This window comes from Mirounga angustirostris, unplaced genomic scaffold (genome assembly GCF_029215605.1).
Source record: "Mirounga angustirostris isolate CCGP_5_RB_7025 unplaced genomic scaffold, mMirAng1.0.hap1 SCAF_4, whole genome shotgun sequence".
Taxonomy (NCBI): Eukaryota; Metazoa; Chordata; class Mammalia; order Carnivora; family Phocidae; genus Mirounga; species Mirounga angustirostris.
The window spans coordinates 143,189,492-143,210,364 of NW_026991712.1; positions in this window are offsets into that span (position 1 = coordinate 143,189,492).

Sequence of the window (20,873 nt, forward strand, 5' to 3'; positions counted from 1 at the left end):
CACCCTCGCTGAAATGCAAACATTTCCCACTAAGATTCAACAAGGTCTCACAGGGCCTGCTTCTTGGTCATATAAGGGCTGGCAGGTCCTCTCTACGGGCTGGAGAAAAGTTTTGTTTCCCCAGCTGCACTCAGAGGGGAATGCTCTGCAGGCACGGCATTGGGAACCTGTTTGACTTGGCTCGGAGGCCTGTCAGCACATTCAGGAAGTGAAGTCAGAGAGAGGCAGGATTTCAAACAGAGCCATCTGCACACAAATGCCCAGGCAATGACATGCCTTATCTAGGCAGGGTGCCTATCAGCCTGGGCCGCCCTGGGTGCTGTCCAAGAAACCTCTGAGGATGGCTCTGGGCCAGAAAAGAAAGAAGCAATCTCTGGCACCCAGAGAAGGGCCATAACTCCCAGAGCAAAGCAGCCAGAAGGGCTACGCAGGCTTCATCTCAGTCAGCCCCCTGGCTTGGGCAGCAAGATGACTAAGTCCAGACTCCCAGAGCTTGCTGGGTCAAGGGGCTAATGTTTATCTCCCTGGAGACTTGAACTCAAGTTTGGGGAAGGGAATAAAGGAGAGGGGGAGGAGAGAAAAACAAATAGGTTAGGAGTGCTGGGGAGGGCAGAGAGAGAAATGGATGGCATCTTGACAACATGTGGACCCCTGAGAAGGAACACATTGCCATTCTCCTGCCATGTCCGGGAACAGTACAGTGACTGAGACCTTCATGAACCCTAATACCAATTAGAACATTAAAGATTAAAGAAGCTAATATAGGTACAAGGGCTTAGCTTAGTGCTGGCAAATCGGAAACGTATCGGTTAGAATTCTATGGTTGCAAGTGACAGAAAATTCAATTTAAATAAAAAGCAATTTTATTGGAATAAATCATTGAAAAGCCATCAGTAGAAGTAGCCTAGACCTGGCTGTATGCAGGGCTCAAATGGAATCATCAGGCTTTGATTTCTCTCCATCACTCAGTTAGTTTCATGCTCAGGCTCCATATGATAGTATCCCGCAGACCCCACTCTCTGTTCATAAGAATAAGTAAGATGGAGACAGCAGCTCCTCCCCTCCTCCCAGGATGGTGTCTTATTGATCTGATTGGGTCTCATATCCATCCTTGAACCAATCACCATGACTGAGGGATGGCATGTGGCGCACCAATTGGCTTAGTGTATAGGTCAACCTTCAATACTAGGGTTTGGGAGTCCCATCAAACCACACGGCCACAGAAGAGAGAGGGGGAAGAGAAGATCATCAAAGCAATGTCAGGACGTACAAAGGAGTAGATGCTGTTCCGTCTATTTTGTGATTATTGTTACTATTATCAAATTTTACAGGCCAGGGTAGAGAGGCATCTAGGCTCCTTCAAAAGCTGGGTCAAGATTCATGATCCATTCTTCAATCTCTTATAACAAGTTGGGGGCTCCAGGTATAAATGATCAAAACATATTTCTCTGGATGGAAAATGTTCAAGAGGATTGTATTAAACAATATAACATGTGAAAATACTCTGTAAAAAAATAGTTACTTACTATTATTAGTTGCTTTTGTGATGTTTATTATAAAAGATTTATTCATCCAGGCCAATTGAAATAGAGTCAAATATACTCCAGAATGTCAGGAAGCCCACTATTCTGGTCTGTATTTTTCTCTACTCTCCTGCTCGCCGAACTGTATCAGTATCAATATCTACACTGGTATTTCCACAATTCAACAGTTGAAGTAGTAAAATTCAGAAAAAAATGAAGTAGACTGTCATCATGATTGAATTCTAAGAAGGAGAATCCAGTACAATGAAATATTCTTTTTTTCTCCTCACAACACATCAAAGATCTTTTTTATAAAAAAGGATTTTATTTATTTATTCGACAGAGAGAGAGACAGCCAGAGAGGGAACACTAGCAGGGGGAGTGGGAGAGGGAGAAGCAGGCTTCCCACTGAGCAAGGAGCCTGATGTGGGGCTCAATCCCAGGATCCTGGGATCATGACCTGAGCTGAAGGCAGACGCTTAATGACTGAGCCACCCAGGTGCCCCAACATCAAAGATCTTTACATGAAAAATATCTGAAAATTTCTAGAACTGGCTATTAGCATAAGAAATGAATGATAAATCCAGTGTTGCAAGTACGACACACCAAGAAAGGTTGATGAGTCTACTGTGTGGTTTAAGACATTTCTAGGAGGTAATATGGTGACCAGTTCTTGGCATTAATAGTCAAAATCTTTCCACCTTAGGATACTAACATGGAATTGAATGATCATTACTCTCTCAGAAGGTAGTGTTACCATGTTTACTCACCCAATGTTTATGATATGCCTCCTCTCTGCCAGGCACCCACTAAACACTGGAAGTGAGAAGCTACGTAAGACATCAATCCTACTACCAAAAGCTGATGGTGGGGCATCTGGGTGGCTTAGGTGGTTAAGCAGCTGGCTTTTGATTTCAGCTCAAGTTGATGATCTCAGGGTTCTGGGACTAAGCTGCATGTCAGGCTCTGTGCTCAGTGAGGCATCTGCTTCAGGATTCTCTCTCCTTCTGCCCCTCCCCCTGCTCATGCTTGCTCACTCTATCTCTCTCTCTTAAATAAATAAATTAATCTTAAAAAAAAAAGCTGATGGCATCCAATATATTAATTGCTGTAACAGAGGTAAATAACAATGTACCTTGGAAACAATATCCCACCTAAGGGAGTGAGCAATGGCTTCACTGAGAAGCTGACTTGGAATTGTATCTTAAAAGAGATGAGGGGAAGTTTGACAGAAAAATGGGGTGATAGTGTTCCAGGGAGAGGGGACATCAAGGAGTAAGGTAGGACTCAGGGTCCTTCAGTCAATCATCAACTATTCATGGACAAAAATGGATGGAGTTTCTGCCTACTTACTGTCAGGTAAGGAAAAGAGACATTTAACAGGTTATTGAAAAGATGATCACAATTACTTATCAAACCCAGCACTTTGCAAAGGGCTGCAAAGATGTGCAAGTAGTATTACTGCAGATACTGTGAAGGGTGCACTCCCAGAGCCTTCCGCGGAAGGGTGGGGAGGAGCTTGACTCAGTCTGGTCATTAGGGAAGGCCTCTCCAAGGAAGTGACCTTTAAACGGAGACCTGAAGGAATTAGTCAGGCATATGGGAGTGGGTGGAGAGAGCATTCCTGTCTTGGGCAAAAGCATGCATTAGAAGTAGCCAGAAGACCAGTGTGGTTAGAATGTAAGGTTCCCTCCAGGGGAATCAAGGGAGGGGATGGGAAGAGGAGGAGGCCACGGGGCAGGTGGATCCAGATGGTGTGCAGTTTAATGCGGCGTGTCCAAATATAGTACCTCGGCCCTCAAGTCTCAAACAACCTGAGAGGTTAGATGACAGTGAGCAAAGAGAACCCAGGCATTTTCTAAAAGTCACACATCTCATGCATAGGGCAGAAGCTCTGATTCCTGGCTCCAAGAGACTTATCCTGACATTAGCTGTTTGTGAAGCTCTTGAGATGTGCCCAGACCCCGGGGGGGAAATGCCTTCTGTGTTACCTGTTTGAACCTCACAACAGGCCTATCAGCAAGCTATCACAGGCTTACTCCCCCACCAGGAAGCTGGACCCAGACTGGTCCCAGAAAATGGCTGCGTCCTCATGACTGTACGAGTCAGGAGCAGGGTTTGGCTGTAAAGTCAAGCTCTTGATCATTCCATCAAGTTGCCTCTGAAGAAATCCAAATCTTTAGAAATCTTGAGAATTTCAACGGCTCTCCCCAAGGGTTACTTCAGCAGACAGTAGGTTTACAAGAAACGCTAATTCCTTTTCCTTAATGTGAAAGGTGAATGGGGGGAGCTCCAGGGACCTTTTAATTTTCTCTCCCATCCATATGTGCGCTTTATGCCCCTGCTATTTTGAATTCCATTTCAAATGAAAAAATAACCAAAAACCACTCTCAGCCAAGCCATTTGGATTTAAAACAGACTGGCAGAAACCTAGAAAGAGTCAAGATTCTCCTTTAATATATCAAATAGAGAAGCTAGAGCCAATCTAAGAGGTTTTGCTCCATTTTGTAGAGAACAGGCTGTATTTTGAAAATGAATGAGTAAGGCTCACTGTTGCAACTTGTTTCAGGGTCTGGAGGCCAAGCCTGGTTTTGATCTGACAGGCCTGGGTCTCCAACTGTGGGTTATTCCTTTGCAAAGACTCAGAGAGGCAGCTCACTCGCCAGGCACAGACCTGGAACAGTGTTCCTTTGAAGACTTCCTCCGTGGGTCTTAAGTGGGATTTGGTGCCCATTGTGGAATCACAGTAATGAGCTCAAAATTAATGTTTTTCATTACGCCAGCAAATCAGTCAGCCCCTCTGTTTGCTCAGGTGTGTGGCTGTGTGCCCCATGCCCTGATCTCTATATAAGAACAAAATAAATATTTTTAAAAGGAAGAAAGAATTGAAGATGAAGGAATGTCACAACTGGTGGGGTAGGAAAAGTGAGAGAAAGGAGGCTCTTGTCTCTTTAAAGTATGATAGATTTGCTATCTATTTTCTTTACTAATTGGTCACCCTCTAGTCTTTGAAGACCAAAACACACACACACACACACACACACACACACACACATCAGCTAATGGTGTGGCAAGATTCATCCAATTAATTGGGGCTCGGTCAGAGGCTGGAGCAGTGCCGGTAGATGGCGCCAAAGGGCAGACCCGGCGCTCCCGGCTTCTCAGGGTGTATTCGAAAAAGCCCAGCCAATAAATTCGGCTGGGAGGAAAGCATGGGCGTCGTCCTCCTTCAGAGGGGACCAAGTATAAACACATTTTTTACAGAATAGGGAAGCATATGCTCTGGAAATGTTCTTGCTCTACCAGCCGGAGGCCGGGAAGTGAGCGCCAGATACTGTTTACAGTACAGGGCAGCTCTTATTTCAGAATGAAGAATAAGGTTCAGCAGGTAGGGAAGCCTTGAGAAGAACCAAATTTCCCAGAAGCCCACGCTGAGATGGAACTGTGGAGGGCTGGGCTCTGGAAACTCACTGGATAAGACGATGGAGCCTTATGTTGTCGGAATAAACCCACCGGCCTTCGCAGAGGGACCAGCTGGGTACACTGGAGGAAATAGGAAGTGCCAGAGTTGGCCAGAACCGGGTTAAGATCCTACATGTGTGACCTTGACCGATTCTCTTTCTTTCTGAGCAACAGTTGACTCATCCCTGGAATAGATGCAATAGTTGTAAATGAGAGACAAAATTTGATTTATAGAAAATGCTTAGCACAGCACTCATCATTCAGCAATCTCTGAAAAACTCTTCCAGCTGGGGCACTAAAACCCCTCCCTATGGGAATGGGGACAATCAGAAACGACAACCTCTCATTTGTGTCACCACTGTGTCTGATACACAGTCTGATTCTCTCTGGGCTTATCACACTATTTTGCATTTTATTTACTTATGCAGGCTCTGAGATTGGGCGCTCCTTTAAATAAGGGCTGTGCGGTAAAATCCTCCTTGTATTCCCAGAATCTATCAGGGCCCCCGAAACATAACATCTGTTTGAATACATGAGCTTTTCTTGTGAGCAAGTTGTTCCAGCCTACCAAGCTAAATGATTCAGATACAGAATTATGGCCACATCTCACTTTCTTTTTCTTCATTGTGCTCAGGAAAGAAAACAGAAAATACTACAAACCCGGTGCTGAAAATTAACTTTGAATCTTTTGTTTTAGCCAAAGACCAAATAGGAGCCAGATGCTAGGCAGCCATTTTCAGTATTGGCCAACTCACCCAGCCAAGATTCTAAATAATTCCAACACAGAATTGCAATATTAGACGTAATTCTATGATCTTAGTGTCATCGGTTAAGATTTGGGCACGTGGCATTCTAGTCTACGCAGGCCAGAGAGAGAGATGCTGCAGGAAAGAAGAATGACCTGGATGAAAGCAAATAATGGGAGGCCAACAGAATCAGGAATGCCAATAAGGCCAATAACTAAGGAGGGAATTGGAGACCACAGAGCTTGGCTATTGTGGTCAGATAGACTCGGTTACTAAGTAGCCCCTTTGATTGAGGCAAGTTACTTAATTGCTGAAAGACTCAATCTCTTTGTTTATAAAATAAGGCATATTAGTCAGAATAGGTTAACTTATGCTATGGTCATGTATCAACTCTGAACTCTCAGTGGCCTAGCAAAACAGAAGTGAATTTCTCACCCACCCAAAGGCAGGTTAGCAGGAGCCCTTCTCCACCACGGGACTCAGGGATCCCATTTCCTTCTCTCTTGTGACACTACCCTCTTATCATGCAGCTTCCAGTGTTACTACAGCAGGGAAGAGAGAGCTGGAGAAGGCACACCAGCTCTGAAGTGCCTTAGTAAAGAAGTGACATACGTAATTTCTGCTCAGAGCCCATGGTGCAAAATAAGACACAGTCCCAGCCTAACTGCAAGGGAGACTGAGAGATGTGGAGGGGCATAGAGATATTTGGGGAGCACTATAGATTTGTCTGCCCCACTATATTTTAATATTTAATTAAAATATTTAATCAATCAGGATTACGCTCTGCTGCATGAAATAAAACAGCCAAATAACAGCGGCTTTAAAAAGTTAGAGGTTTATCTCCTCTATTATAAAAGAAGCCTGAAGAGGTGGGGCAGCTCCACAGTCATCAGGAGCATAGGTACCTTCTATCTTCATCCGAAAGTCACTTCATAGTTACAAGGGGCCCTCTAGTGCCATGGCCACATTTCAGCCAAGACTAAAGAGAAAAAGATCAGGGCAATAAAAGGCACCCTGCCCGCTTTAAAGAGCTTTCTCAGAAGCTCACCTTGCAACTTCAGTGTATATTTCACTGGTCACTCCTAGCTACAAGGCAGTGTGTGATGTGTAGTCTTTAACCTTTGTGAATGGGAGAGTGAACATTGGGAAGGCTACTAACCGTCCATGCCAAAATAATAACACTCAGTTCATGGGGTTATGGTGAGCCCTTTACAAAAGTAAAAAAGCTTTGCCCAGGAGCTGACCATTATACATGTCCAATAAATGTTAGATATTGTCATTACTGTTTTTATTACCACATCATCATTTTGGAAGCCTGATCTTGGTGGCAACACCTTAGGGACCTATCAAGAAAGTGGAGCGAGTCTTTGGTTTTAGTGAGGAAGATTTGGAAGAGCAAGGCAGGGTACAAGAACCCCAGACCCTGGGTTAGGGATTAGGACGAGGGAAAGCATTAGCACTCAAGGGGAGGACCAAGGCAGAACGTCATTCTGATGGGCTGGGCCAAATCATCCAGGAGCTGGAGGTGCAGGAGGGAAGAAGCTGAATGTGGTAGCACTAGGTTTTTCTGAGGCTGACTCTGGCTAAGAGATGTAATTAGCAGAGAGGAGAACCCAAGAGAACATGGTGGAAAACCAGAAAGCATCACAGTGACTGCCTTGGTTGGCACCTTTAGAATCCAACCTTTCTGTACCCTCAACTCCACGTATGTACTCCCTTGCTTACTGACCTCTTTCCACCTCTGTGAGGTCACCTCACCCCTTCACGTGGTTTCTGACACCACAAATCTCAGCCCTTCTTAATGCTACTGTTTTTTTTTTGTCCTTTCCTTCAGCATATATTTATTGAGTACTTGCCATGGCCAGACATAGCTTTTAGTACTAGGGGTAGAGTGGGGAATAAGACAGGCAACACTCCTTGTTTTGTGAAATCTACATAACATGTTCTCTTTTTCCTTCCTTGGATTGGTGCATTCTAGGTAATTCCTCAGCCTGGCCCCTGGGACTTCCTCTCTGGTATGCTACATATCACTTACCACCTTGTTGGTCTCAGTCTTAACAGTCCTGTTAGTCACTAAAACCCAGATATAAGAGGGATAACTTAAATCTTCATCCCACCTTCATATCCCACTTCGATGTTGGCTCCAAGGTAGGGCAGGGCTAAGTCTGTGGTGGGAGGCATTGGTGGCTTCATCGGGAGATGCTGGGGAGGAAAGAGCTAGAGTTAACAATAGTCCGGACCAGCCTATACAATTCCAAATCTTCAGGTAGAACAATGAATAACTACTTGTGTCAATTAAGGTTCTTGGGTTGCAAGCAACAGAAACAGACTCCAAGTAACTTAAGTAAAAGAAGTTTACTGGAGGGCTTTGGGGCATGATGAACAAGATTTAAAGGAATAGCTGAAGAGTCGGACGTCAGAAGGAAGAGAGTCTGGGGCAGCTCATGGACTTTGTTTGAAATCCATGCCTCTGTTGGAAAGAATTGTCCCTAATCGTGCTTCTTGCACCTTTTCTCTCTATTCAAAAAACAAGTTCCTGAGAGAGAGGGAGGCTATTGTTCTGACTTGAGTTACATTTCCCCCCCTTCCCACCCAAAGCCCAATTAATAGTTTCTACCAAATCTACAAGTAATAGGACCTGGTAATTCCCCAAAGCAAAATTAGGGTGTGACTACCAGAATGGGGAATGAATGCTGGGTAGGCAAATACACGGATGTCTACCTCCCCTCTCTGGGTAATGTTCCTATTCCCAAGACTATGGCTTTAGGAACATTTCATGAAGATGCATAAGAATGTGTCCTCCTGGAAACATTTTCAGTTGCAGGGAGCAAGACCGTGGCCTAATTATAATAAACTTAATGCTCATGTTGGGAATTTGGAGGGATATTGATAGAAATAACAATTACAAGTGATTTAACAATCCAAAAAATAAAAAATTTTATTTTTGTATTACTTCTTTTTTTTTTAAGTCTGGTCTACATTTTTGTAATTGTAATTCTATTGATTTTTAAAATTAGTCATGTGTTCAAATGGTTCATGCGCCTTCCTCCATCCTGCCGCCTTGAACATGGATGTCTCCATCTTGAACCTTGGAGGCTGCCCTTTTGGATCATGAAGACTAAAACACCAGAACGGCAGGACAGCGTGCTAAAAGAAACCTAGATTCTGGTGACTTTATGGAACAGATACATGATGTTAGCCCTGCTCTGTATCGCTCTATATTTTTCTGTAATAGAGAAATAAGCATCTACCTGTGAAAGCCACCCCTGTTTGAGGTTTTTCTGTTACAGTCAAGCCTAATTCCAATTGCTTCTCCAAGGTTACGCTACCAATAAGTGACAGAGATCTGATTCTAACTCAGTTCCAGAGCCTGGATGAGATGAGGCAAGGGAAGCCCCCGAGGTACAAAATTTAAGGAGGCACTCATGCTCAGGGTCATGCAGGTGCTGACCATGCCCTTATAGGACTCTACAAGTAGATGCCTCCTAAAATTTTGTGCCCTGGATGCTTGTCTTGCCTTAGCCTGCTCACCTTCATCAGCTCCCAGAGCCCAGGCTCTGTCAATACACCATGACTGTGAGAAAGCAACTGGGCTTCGTCTGAGATTTGAGAAATGCCTGCTTTGATATTAACTATGAGATGCAAGATTTTAAAACTTTCTGACATCTCCATTCCACAGCACCCCTGCTATTTCAAGAGCTCGCTTTTCTCATTAGCTGGCACAGGAGTGAAAAGCCTGTCTGAAATACTTCGCCCTCCCATCCGTTTTCCAAGCAGGCAGCCTTGTTTATATATCGCTTCTCCTGGATGAATCATCTGTAGCAAGAGTACAGCTTCCACTTGTCCATGAGAAACTGTTCAAAACAATCCTTTCTATTCTGCATAAAACCTCAGGAGTAACAATAGATATTTAAAATGAGACGGCTACTTGTCAGCCTGTCAAAGTCAGGGAACAAATACAAGTAACTATGTGCCATCGAAAATCATTTTGAAAGAAGAAACAAAACCTCCCTGTGATTGCTTATTTTTTTGAGCTCCCACCCTCCACCTTCTTTATATTCTGCTTCCTGCAGAAGCCTTTCCAGTTCCTTTTGCTTCTGATTTCAAGGTGTTATTTTCACATGGCACTTCCTGAAATCCATAAAGAGTCATCATTGGGGGGGGGAAGAGAGGGCTGGGTTAGGGGGCAGAGTTCAGTTGCCATTGGCATCTTAGGGATCAGAACCCCTAAATCAAGGTTAGAGGGAAATGTAGAGTCATTTCTCAAGAGTGGGTTTATTTGATACCCTGAATTTATGTAGTGCTACACAAAGACTTTCCAAAGAAATACATGTTCTGTAGATCTCTGACAAACTCTCAGGAACAGAGAAAAGGTAGGTAAAGGAACAGGGGCTGGAGAAGCTAATAGAAGTGGAGAATGGGGTCTGGATCACAACTTGTGAAGAGACACTGTCCCGGAGCCTTCACATTAATTCTCACGCCGTGCCCCCCGCCCCAGCCCCCTCTAAAAAGAGACTGCTTTTATCTCCATCTTATAGGTGAAAAAAACAAGTTCAGAGAGATTAAGTAACTTGCCCAAGATCACACAGCAAAGAAATAGCAAGTGGGGACGCAAATCCAGGTTGACCGACTCAATACCTATGCTCTTGCAAAAGCTCAATCTATTTCCTGTTAGAGGGAAGATTCAGCAAGATGTGGGAAGTCAGGAAACTGAGGATCTAGTTCCAGCATGGGCACATGGGACAAGACTTCCATTTCCCCTGGGACTCCATGCTCTTACCTATGGAACAAGAAAGTAGAACTAGGTGGTTCTTCAATTGCTTCTGCTCTCTGACAATCTGCGTTTCCATATCTACTCCCATCAAAGGCATCCAACAAAAGCATAGAAATAACAGGAAGGGTGAGCCACAGGCAGGATCCCTCCCTGTGGGTCAGGAGTCCAGGAAAGGCCAGAGACAGCCACTGCAGGATAAATAAACTGAACTTGGTGTTCTTTGCACTCTCCCATTTTTTCATCAACATTTCCAGCCCCTGCCTCCACCATTCAGGTACTCTGCTCCTGGCTTTATCACCTCCAGCCAGCCAGCCTCAACTTGTAGCACCCCATCCAGGCTTGCCTGGATTCCTGCAGTGCCGAGTTAAAAGTCCTAATTGTTTTTTATCCAGCCAACTGGATGGCTCCTTTTTGCAAATTATAAGAAGGTGCTTCTCAGACTTGGGTAGGCATAGCCCTGACTCAGGATGAATGGCTTGGCAAGCAGAGCATGGACTGACTTTCAGCTCCTGCCTTCCCCACTCAGCCAGATGCCCTGTGCAGTGCACAACTCAAACAACTGTATGTGGCAGTCCTGGGATGAAGCCAACTATTGATTCATTTCAGTGAATGGTACTCCATTCATCCAATTACAGTTGCAAAGAGGAATCTAGGCAATATCTTGACCCTTTTCTCACCTTATCTCTCATGTTCTACCCACCACACTATTGATGTAGCTCCTATTTACCTCTCAGAGGTTCCAGTGCTCTCCATTGCCACCGCCACCCTGATCAAAAGAACATCTTTCTTCTGAACCTCAGCGCTAGCATTCTAACTGGCTTCCTTCCATCTATTATTCTGTCCTGCCTTGGGTTTATTCCTGTTGTCGCAGCCAGAAGGTAGATGAACTCAATGAGTTTAACACAGAGCTAGCAAATTGGAGGATCTTTTCACAACATAAATATGGCCATCCCTCTTTCATTGCTTGAACTTCTCAGTGGCTTCTGATGACTTTTACACTAAGGACAAAACTATTGACTCAGTCCGCTCCCTACACTTCCAGAATCACTTCACATTGTCTTCTTTTCAGCTCTCCTCTCCCCGACTCCTTGGGAAAGTCACCCATGAGCACAGTCTTCTCTCTACCTCGAGCACTGGTATTCCTTCTTTGCCTGTTAACTCCTACTCACATTTTGAGCATATCAAGGGTCAAGCATTACACCTCAAGCATCCCCCTAACTGGCCAGCTCCCCTTAAGATAAATCCCTCAGAGACAAAGCCTTCTTCCCTTTGTGGCACTCATCAATTACATTTCCACATTTCCACATGTATCATCTGACACTCTCTCTCTCTCCAACTGGCCTACAGTAAGCTACATCCCACAATGCCTCGGCTCATCGCTGTATAATGTCGGGCACACGGTATCTCCTTGATAAATGTATGTTGAATGAATGCAGGTTTGTCTGGCATGGAGACACCAACATTTAGCAATGACCACTTTGAATCATCCCCCAGGTGATCTACTAGTTTAGTGGCCCCAAACTGAGGGGTGTAAAAGGAAGAGGAAGAAGAGCAAATCATAGAAGATGACAACTGGCAAACCATTCTTTCATAACTAACCAACTCTGAATGCATCTTCTATGAGGCATTGTGGTTAACTGGTTCCTGGTAAACATTTGTTGAATCAGTGAATAAAATCCAATCATTGAACGCTGAGATTAGATGCCACATCTGCTAGAAAGACTCAGAAATAATCTCTCTGTCCCATACATGTTCAAAGCATTTCACCATTCCCTCTCTGTTGATAGTTTTTATCTTGTGTTACAGTTATTTGGGTATATGTCTCATCTCAAAGAGTACATTGGAATTTCCCAATTGATTCCTGATCTGATCTTCCATCCCCCAACACCTAGCACAATGTCTATCTGTAATAGTGCTCACATAAGGTTCAGCAAAAGAATGAAGGCATGAATGGGTGATAAATCATGCCTGCTTAGCTCTCTCTCTCAAACTGTTAGTTTGAGTGTATTTCTGACTTTCCTGATCCTACATTCTCTTCAAAAGGGCTGCGGAAAAGGATTACTTGGGAAACTTTCAACCACTTTAAATTAATTAATCATCTATCATTCAGTAAGTCTCCATTATGGGAAGCCAGGTTGTTGTCTCCCCCCTCCTGTCAATCATTTTCAGTCTGGATGATCTCGACAGCTTTCTAATTCAAATCAGAGAACTTCCAGTATCACATATGTGCCCCAAGCATGCCAGAGGTTCAAAATCCAGCTTTGGAGATCTTAGCACCAACCTTATGATCATTTAGGTATATGGCCTCAAGCTATTTAATAACTGCCAACACTTTCAATGAGTCTCTTGTTTGTACTAATCAAATACATGCATTAAAACATAGAAAATCTAACCTGCTTATTAGGACTCTGATTGAAAGACAGTTTAGATAATGTGTCAGGATGGTGGGAGTCTCAACTCTTCTCTGACCATAAGCTACCACTAGGATTCATAGATGCATACTGAAATATGCCTAAGAGTTGCCAAGTTTTAGAGCAGAGGGAGACCTCAGAGGTTATTTGACCTAAATGCCCATTTTACAGATGGTGAAACTTAAGTCCCAGGAGAGGAAGGGACTGGCCAAGTGGGTCATGGAGTTGAGATGCATGCTCAGCTTCAGAGGTCTTCAGTATCAAAATACACATTGTATCTCCTGGGATGTAACAGGCTTTTTAAATACTTTATCACTGCTTATCTCTAATTACATCTTAGGGAATGTGCCTCGTCCACATTTCATAGGTGAAGAAACTGAGCTCAGAGAGTTGAAATAATTTGTTTCAATGCCTCTCATCTACCAAATCTTTCAGATAACAAAGTTGGGGTTGAAACCCATATCTGCTGAATCTGAAGATAGAGCTTCTCCCAGTGGTAAAGGTCACTGGAGTTTTGTGAAGAGCACATTGCTACTGAGTGATGGGTTTGAGACCAAAAGAATGCAAATTCCAGACTAGAGAATTCCAGAGCAGAGATGTCAAATGCTTCTGTACCCCCACGCCTCCTACAAAACCACCACTAGCATCCTGAGTAGTCAGACCAATACCTTCTCAAACTTTACTGTTCATACAAATCACCTGGAGATTGATTAAAAGTGCAGATTCTGGTTGAATAAATCCTGAGTGGAGCCTGAAATTTGCAGATTCTGAGATTCTCAGGTAATACAAATGCTCCTAGTTCTGGACCACACTTTGCGTAGCAAGGTTGCTGAAGACATAACTCAGTCTTCAGCAGCTCCATCCCCAGACTGTCAAACAGCAAAATTCATAAGGATGAGGGAGAGCAGCTGTGGTTGAGTAGTTGGAGGAAGCACAATGTTGTGTACACTGAACATCTTACTATGTGCTGGCATAACACTAAGGACTTTATTGTACAATCACATTAATCCCCTCTATAACCCTCCTAGTAGCCATTCGTATCCACAGTCTACAGATGAGGAAACATACTCAGAGTTCAGGCAACTTCTCCAAATTCACATGGTTCTGTCTGATTTCAAAACTTATGCTCTTAACCACAGGGCCAACTTCCTCCACAACGAGTGTCTCCTTTACATTCAGCAATTCTGAGTGGAACTTTCAAGGGGAAAGGAGTCTTTGAGCAGATACTGATTAGCTGATAGGGACATCCCAAACTTAACACCAGAATGCTAGCGAATATCTTAGACCAGATGTTGATCAACTTGCTAGAGGAATGTGCAAAGGATTCATTCACATTGCATTAAATAGCTTGAGTGAAAAATTAGAAATAACTTGCATGCTCCAAGATAGAGGAATGGTTAAATAAAACATAGTATATTAAGCAATGGGCATACTAATTAAGCAATGGTTATACTGATTTCAGTAATATATTTGCTAGAAGAGCATGATCTGACTCGTGTTAGGAAAGACATGAGTTGGGATGCCTGGGTGCCTTGGTCAGATAAGCTGCTGCCTTCGGCTCAGGTCATGATCCCAGAGTCCTGGGATCTAGCCACTTCGGGGTCCTGCTCAGTGGGGAGTCTGCTTTTACCTCTCCCTCTGCCCCTCCCCCTCCTCTCTCTCTCTCTCAAAATAAATAAATAAAATCTTAAAAGAAAAGAGAAGAAAAGAAAAGATGTGAGTGTGTGTGTGTGTGTATTCACACATAGGAAAAGATTGGAATGAGGTGTTCTAAGAAATTTGTATCAGTAACCTTTGGGTGCTATTATTATCCATTTTTTCTTTTCTTTTCCTTTTATACTTATCTGTACTTCTCACTTTTCTATAACAAGGGTGAATCATTTGTGCAATTTTTTAAAGAAAAAATAAATATGCAAGAGAAGCCAGGGGAAGCTTTTCCAAAAGGGGCAATGGAGGTAGACAGACATGCATTACCAGATATTAAAATACATTATAAAGCTGTAAATATTATAACAATTTAGGGTTGGGAAATACTAGGCTGACAAATCAGTGGAAGAGAATAAAGTAAAATATAAGATTTGGATACATAAATAATTTACTTTTTCTCTTTACATGAGAGGCTTTTCTAAAAATAATACAAAACTATTGTATGGCCTCCCAAAATGCTACTTATGCAGCCAGTAGACCATTGACAAAGTGGGGTGAATATTTCTAATATATATGACAAATAAAGAGGATAGTTTTCTTAATTGATAAAGGGTTCTTATAATTCAATAGAAAATTTGGCAGAAACATAAACATCTATTCAAAAAAAGGGGTGGGATGATGAGCAAGAGAATGAATCCTAGCTATAGTAACATTTAGAAAGGGGGCACTGCTTTTTGCCATGGTCCTCCCTGGTCATCAAAGTTTTTATGTAACTTTCAAGGTAGAAATTCAAATCAAACTAGAACAGAAATAATTTCATGGGTCACATCTGACTACTGAGAAGCTCATCAGTAGCTTAGTGAGAGAGGGATCAGATATTAATACTGGTATCCTATTGTGCTCGATTCACAGTTTGGGGTGTTTTTGTTTTTGTTTTTTGACATGTAATTAGGCTTAAGCTAACTGCAGAATTAAGCAAAGAAGGAAGGGAAGTGACATGGCATCAAAGACAAAAAGGTGTAGCTAAAGGGGCTTAAATCCCAGCTCTTCTCTGACTGTGTGTATTCGCAGGCACCTCATTAACCTTCCTTTCCTCATCTGTAAAATGGATTCAAGAAATCCTCTTCACAGTGTTTTTCTGTGGGAAAAATAAGATTGCCTATGTAAAGCACTTAGCACCTTTTAGTGAGTGCTTCATAAATAGCAACTATGATGACATCCCCAGAATTATTATTACCATCTATAGAAGGGCAGGAACAGGGGCATGCATTGTGCCTCCCCTCTCCTCACCCCAGTACAGAGCCTACAGAGCAGACTCCTGTGCCTACTGGGTTGGGGAAGGCAGCACAGCACTGTAGCCACATGGATAGGGCATGGCTTTATCTCCTGTCCAGAGCCCAGCACCAGCACGGACTCCCGCGCAGGGAGCCTCTCAGGACCTCTGACTCCTCATGCAGAGAGAATGTTAGTGGTGCAAGCTGTAGAGATCAAACTAAAGAAGAAAGTGTTTGGGGAAACACTCTCTGAGCTGTAAAGCTGTCGGCCTCAGCTCTGCCTTCTCCTGTTCACAGATCTCAGTCCTTGAAGCAAGCCTGTACAGCAAAGTTTACCTCTAAGTCACCTCAGATGCCTCGTCAGCCCATCCAGCAGGGCTTAGAAGATGTCACCAGACCAGAAATCTGCTAACTTAGCCAGGACCAAGCAGTTCCTAGCTTCGTGCAGGACACCAAGATCCAGCTGATTGGAAAACTATGGGACACCCTAGAGTATCCCCTAAACGGTCATCATTGCCCAAACACACACCACATAGACCTATTTCCTGCACCTTCACTGCCAGCCAGACCAGGACCTGACATTCCAGGACCAACTAATAGCCAACATTTACGGAGGGCTGTCTGTGTTCTGAGCCTAATGCTAAGTATTTTACCTGCATTGTTTCAATGAATCTTGGTTGTTATGCTGCTTCCCTAGGGATTATTTCACAGATGGCCCCAAGAAGTGAAGGGACCCACCCAAGATCACACAGCTAGTAGGTAGCGAAACTGGGATTCAAATCTATAGCTCTTCGAGTCCAAAGTCATGCACTCCCCATGACACCATGCTGTGTTCCCCAGTCACATAAGATTAGCCTTTAAGTGTCCCTTCCCTGAACTTAGAGCCTGCTGTTGTCCCAGCACATTGGTTGACGGCCTGGAACCATGCCTGACTTTTCTCAGCTCCTTTCCCTGGGAGCTGGTTCTAGAGTCTGTTCTTGCCAGTGGGACACCTGCTGTGCATGGACAGAACTTTCCCAAAGGTGACAAATCCCAGCTTGGTTCTGGAGTTCCCACTCCAGGCACACCTACTATTGAGAATGAAAAGCAAACTGACCCACCCTCTTGGCTGCTCCATTGGGTCTTTGAAGTTGCCCTGCTCCTAAGCTGACTTGGAAGGGGCGAAGACATCAGTGCCCCATCCCTCCTTCTCCCACTTCTGTCCACCTGCTCCGGCAGGCATGTTAGGGACCCGCAATGCCCCGTACTCAAGCCTGACGCATGACAACTGTGCGCTCTTATTTTTTACTATGTTTCTTCATTTCCAGTTGTAAGAGCAACAGGCTCATGGTGTTATTTCCCACGGCTCTGACAAACCTGCCCTCTCCACAGCAATGTTGCAGGAGCATGAAGGGAGCCGGAGCTGCTGCTGAAGTCTCGTAACTGGCGCAAGTACTAACTAAAATTCCTCCAAGGTGTGCAAAGGATGCCACAACTGGATCAGTTTGCACATAAAGGCTCCCAGGGAGGGATTCAAGAGAGGAAAAGCGGACTCAGAGAATATTCAAGCACTTCAAATCATTTCCTCAGGCTTTCCGCATCTTGCTGGAGGAGCGAGTCATCTTCCTGTGTGAAGTGTTCGAACTCACTTCCGGTGAGTCATGAGAGGGGCATTCAGGTCTGGACACAGCCACCGTGCACGTGGTGGAGCCCACGACTCCACAGCTTCCTCTTCACAAAGCAGAGGTGCTGCGCTCGGGCCCCGTAACTGCCGGCTTCTCTCCAGGCCGCCAAACAACCGGAGTCTCTGAGGGGCATCTGCCGACAGCATATGCCAGCTCCCTACCCAGCGTATCCGTGAGGTCTGTGACTCACAGCCACCTCACGCCGGAAGCCATTTCCCCACGCAGGCTCTGTTGCCTGAAATCCTTGCCAGCCCCGAGAAAGGTCTGTGGTGCTGACCGGCCGCAGACGTGCGTTGGAAAGCAGCAAGGACCCAGCCTTACCTCGGACTCCGGCAGCACAAAGAGCAGAAATACAAACCAGCCCAAACTGACTGGTGTGAGGAATGGGCTTGGCTATTCAGTAGGCTGGAAACCACATACCACAGGTATATGGTGGAAAAGGCAAACGCACGCCGTACGGGCAGAAGGCTGCGTGTTATCCAGCCAAACGCGGCCCTTCAAAAGACAAAAGCAGGGGCGCCTGGGTGGCTCAGTCGGTTGGGCGACTGCCTTCAGCTCAGGTCATGATCCTGGAGTCCTGGGATCGAGTCCCGCATCGGGCTCCCTGCTCGGTGGGGAGTCTGCTTCTCCCTCTCCCGTTCCCCCCTCTCGTGCTCACTCTCTCTCTCTCTCTCTCTCAAATAAATAAATAAAATCTTTAAAACAAAAAACAAAAAACAAAAACAAAAGACAAAAGGAAGGAAAAGAACCCATTGCTCCAAAGCAAATCAAGCAGGACAGTGAGAGACTTGGTGTGTCAGAAACTTCCATCCTACCTCTCATTTGGGTTAATCATAATGCCTTCCAATGATTCCCATAGAAAGAGCCTGCAAGGGGGCTGTTGGAGGTGTTGTCTCTTGCACTTTACACAAACTGAGCTTCAGAGAGATCAAGTTGCCACAGACCACACCAGCAGTCAGTTGTCCAGTGGCATTAGAACCCACATCTGTCAGACTCCCACCCTCTTAGCTCCTTCAAAATTCATTTCCTTCTCATAGATTTTTTTTTTTAAAGATTTTTTTTATTTATTTGACAGAGAAAGACACAGCGAGAGAGGAAACACAAACGGGGAGTGGGAGAGGGAGAAGCAGACTCCCTGCCGAGCAGGGAGCCCGATGCGGGACTCGATCCCGGGACTCCAGGATCATGACCTGAGCCGAAGGCAGTCGCTTAACCAACTGAGCCACCCAGGCGCCCCTCCTTCTCATAGATTTTTATTGAAAACCACCTGTGTGCAATGCCATAGCTTGGAGCCAGACGACCTTATGAGGTGCTGAATGGAAGAAAAAAAAGAGAAAGAGGGCAGAAGTCCTAGATGTGTTGCTTTTTAACTATGTGACCTTGAGTAAGTCACCAATAACCTCTATCACCTTAATGTTTAACTGTGATTGCCTGAAGAAGTTGTTCAGGAGAGGCTCTTGGGTGCATTTCCCATCTTGACCCTAAGAAATATAGTTTTCTCATTCATTCATTCTTTATTTATTTATTCCGTCACTCTATAAACATGTGTTGATTGCTCAGTAACAAGCTTCGGGGCAGAGGGATAAATAAGACACAGTCCCTGCCATCAAAGTAGTCATGGCCTGGTGGAGAAAAAAGGCCTCCAAAGGGAGTCATCCTGCAGTGAGACTGATGGGTGTCCTAGGCAGAAAAAGTTACAGCAGTAAGAAAAACAAGAACAACTAATTCTGCCCAAAGGGCTGGGGGAAATTATAGAGAAGGTGACAGTTGACCCAGACTTTGAAGAATGAGTAAGGATTAGCTGGGACAAGTGTGCTTCATGTTCTGTCCTGTCTGGGCACAGTCTATGCCTTAACCTCAGGTGGTGATGACACCGCCATCTTGAATAAACAAGCGAACGTGCGGAAGGATGGTGTAGGGGTAACAACACAGGCTTAGGAGTCAGGCAGTCCTGGGTTTGAACTGGAGCCCTGACACTTACTAGCTCTGGCCTCAGTCTAAGTCTCTGTCACGGCAACCTTTTGAAGAGCTTCTCCTTTATGGCAGCTTTTTTTGAAATCCCTTTCCAATCCTGCCTCTTCCCAATTAAAGGTCCTTCTACAAACATATGAAATGCCCACCATTGCCAGGTGGTTGATAGGTACTGGGGGGAGATGCAGAGGTGAGTGGGACACAGTCCTTGCACCCTAGGAGCACAAGCATTTTGGGAGGCAGGGACAGGGACAGCCTCACTAGGCACAGTGGGCCATGCACCGTGGCAGTCCCCTCCTGCAGGACTATGGAAGCACAGACGAGAGGCAGTTCATGCTCAAGGTGCATCCTCAAACTATTTTGAAGTTACATTTGGGGTCCTTCAGGCCTGCATGGCACTTGGGTGGTTTATTATAAAATTAGAGCTAGAGTAGAATTTTGAGATCATTCTACAAAGTGGGAAAAAGGAAGCCCAGAGAAGCAAAAGGTATGGGTAGGAAGGGACAGAATCTTGTTCTGGGCCCAGTCCTCTGGACTTCTGTGTCTTGCTAATTTTCAGCAGTGATGAGATACCCAAATCTTCCACCTCCTTCTATCCTCCCACCCGCAGCCATGCCCTGTAGTCTCATTCAGCTGCATGTAATAATGCAGGACTGGGACTCTGAATAAATATAAAATTTCTCAGTGGGACATTTGAAATGAGGGAAATCATGTTTGGACTCATTTCCATACATTTCTCTAGTGAGGACCTCTGTTTTTCTAGCCGAAGTACCAACTCTCAGCTAACATTAGAATCTGCTACAGATGAATTTCTTTTGTGAAATGTAGTGGATGGAAAACATCCTGGTGTGGGATCTCGGAAGCCCAGATCCTAAGATCAGCTTTGCCAGTTGGTTGCCTTGGGGCCTCAGGCAGATCACTCCCCTCTCAGGGCCTCCAGTGCCCCTCAGCTACAAAGATGGCTGAACCCAATGGAAGCTCCATGAGATCCGGGACTTTGTCAACAGTGGTCTCCCCGGGGCCTGCAGCCATATATGGACTCAACCCTTGTTTCTTTTATAAGATAAATATCTTCAAAGTCACCAGCATTCATTGAATAGGAGTCCATAAAATCATTTCCAAAATCTGAAGTTTGTCTGTCTTCATTTTTTCCCCCTCTCTTTCATTAGAAGCATGATTACCTCCCCATCTCCCCGTCTCTTAGCAACAACATGGAAGGGTTGACTGTTCCAAGGCACTTCTCAAGTTGCGTGACCCAGCAGCTGTGAATTATTCTGTGCACTCTAATATTATCATTTCGGCATTGCTCCCCCTCCACTGTCACTCCCCGGGCCTCCTGCTCAAAACCACCCGCTCAGTGCCTCGCCTCACTTGTTGCTGAAAACACACCCTGATTCCGCC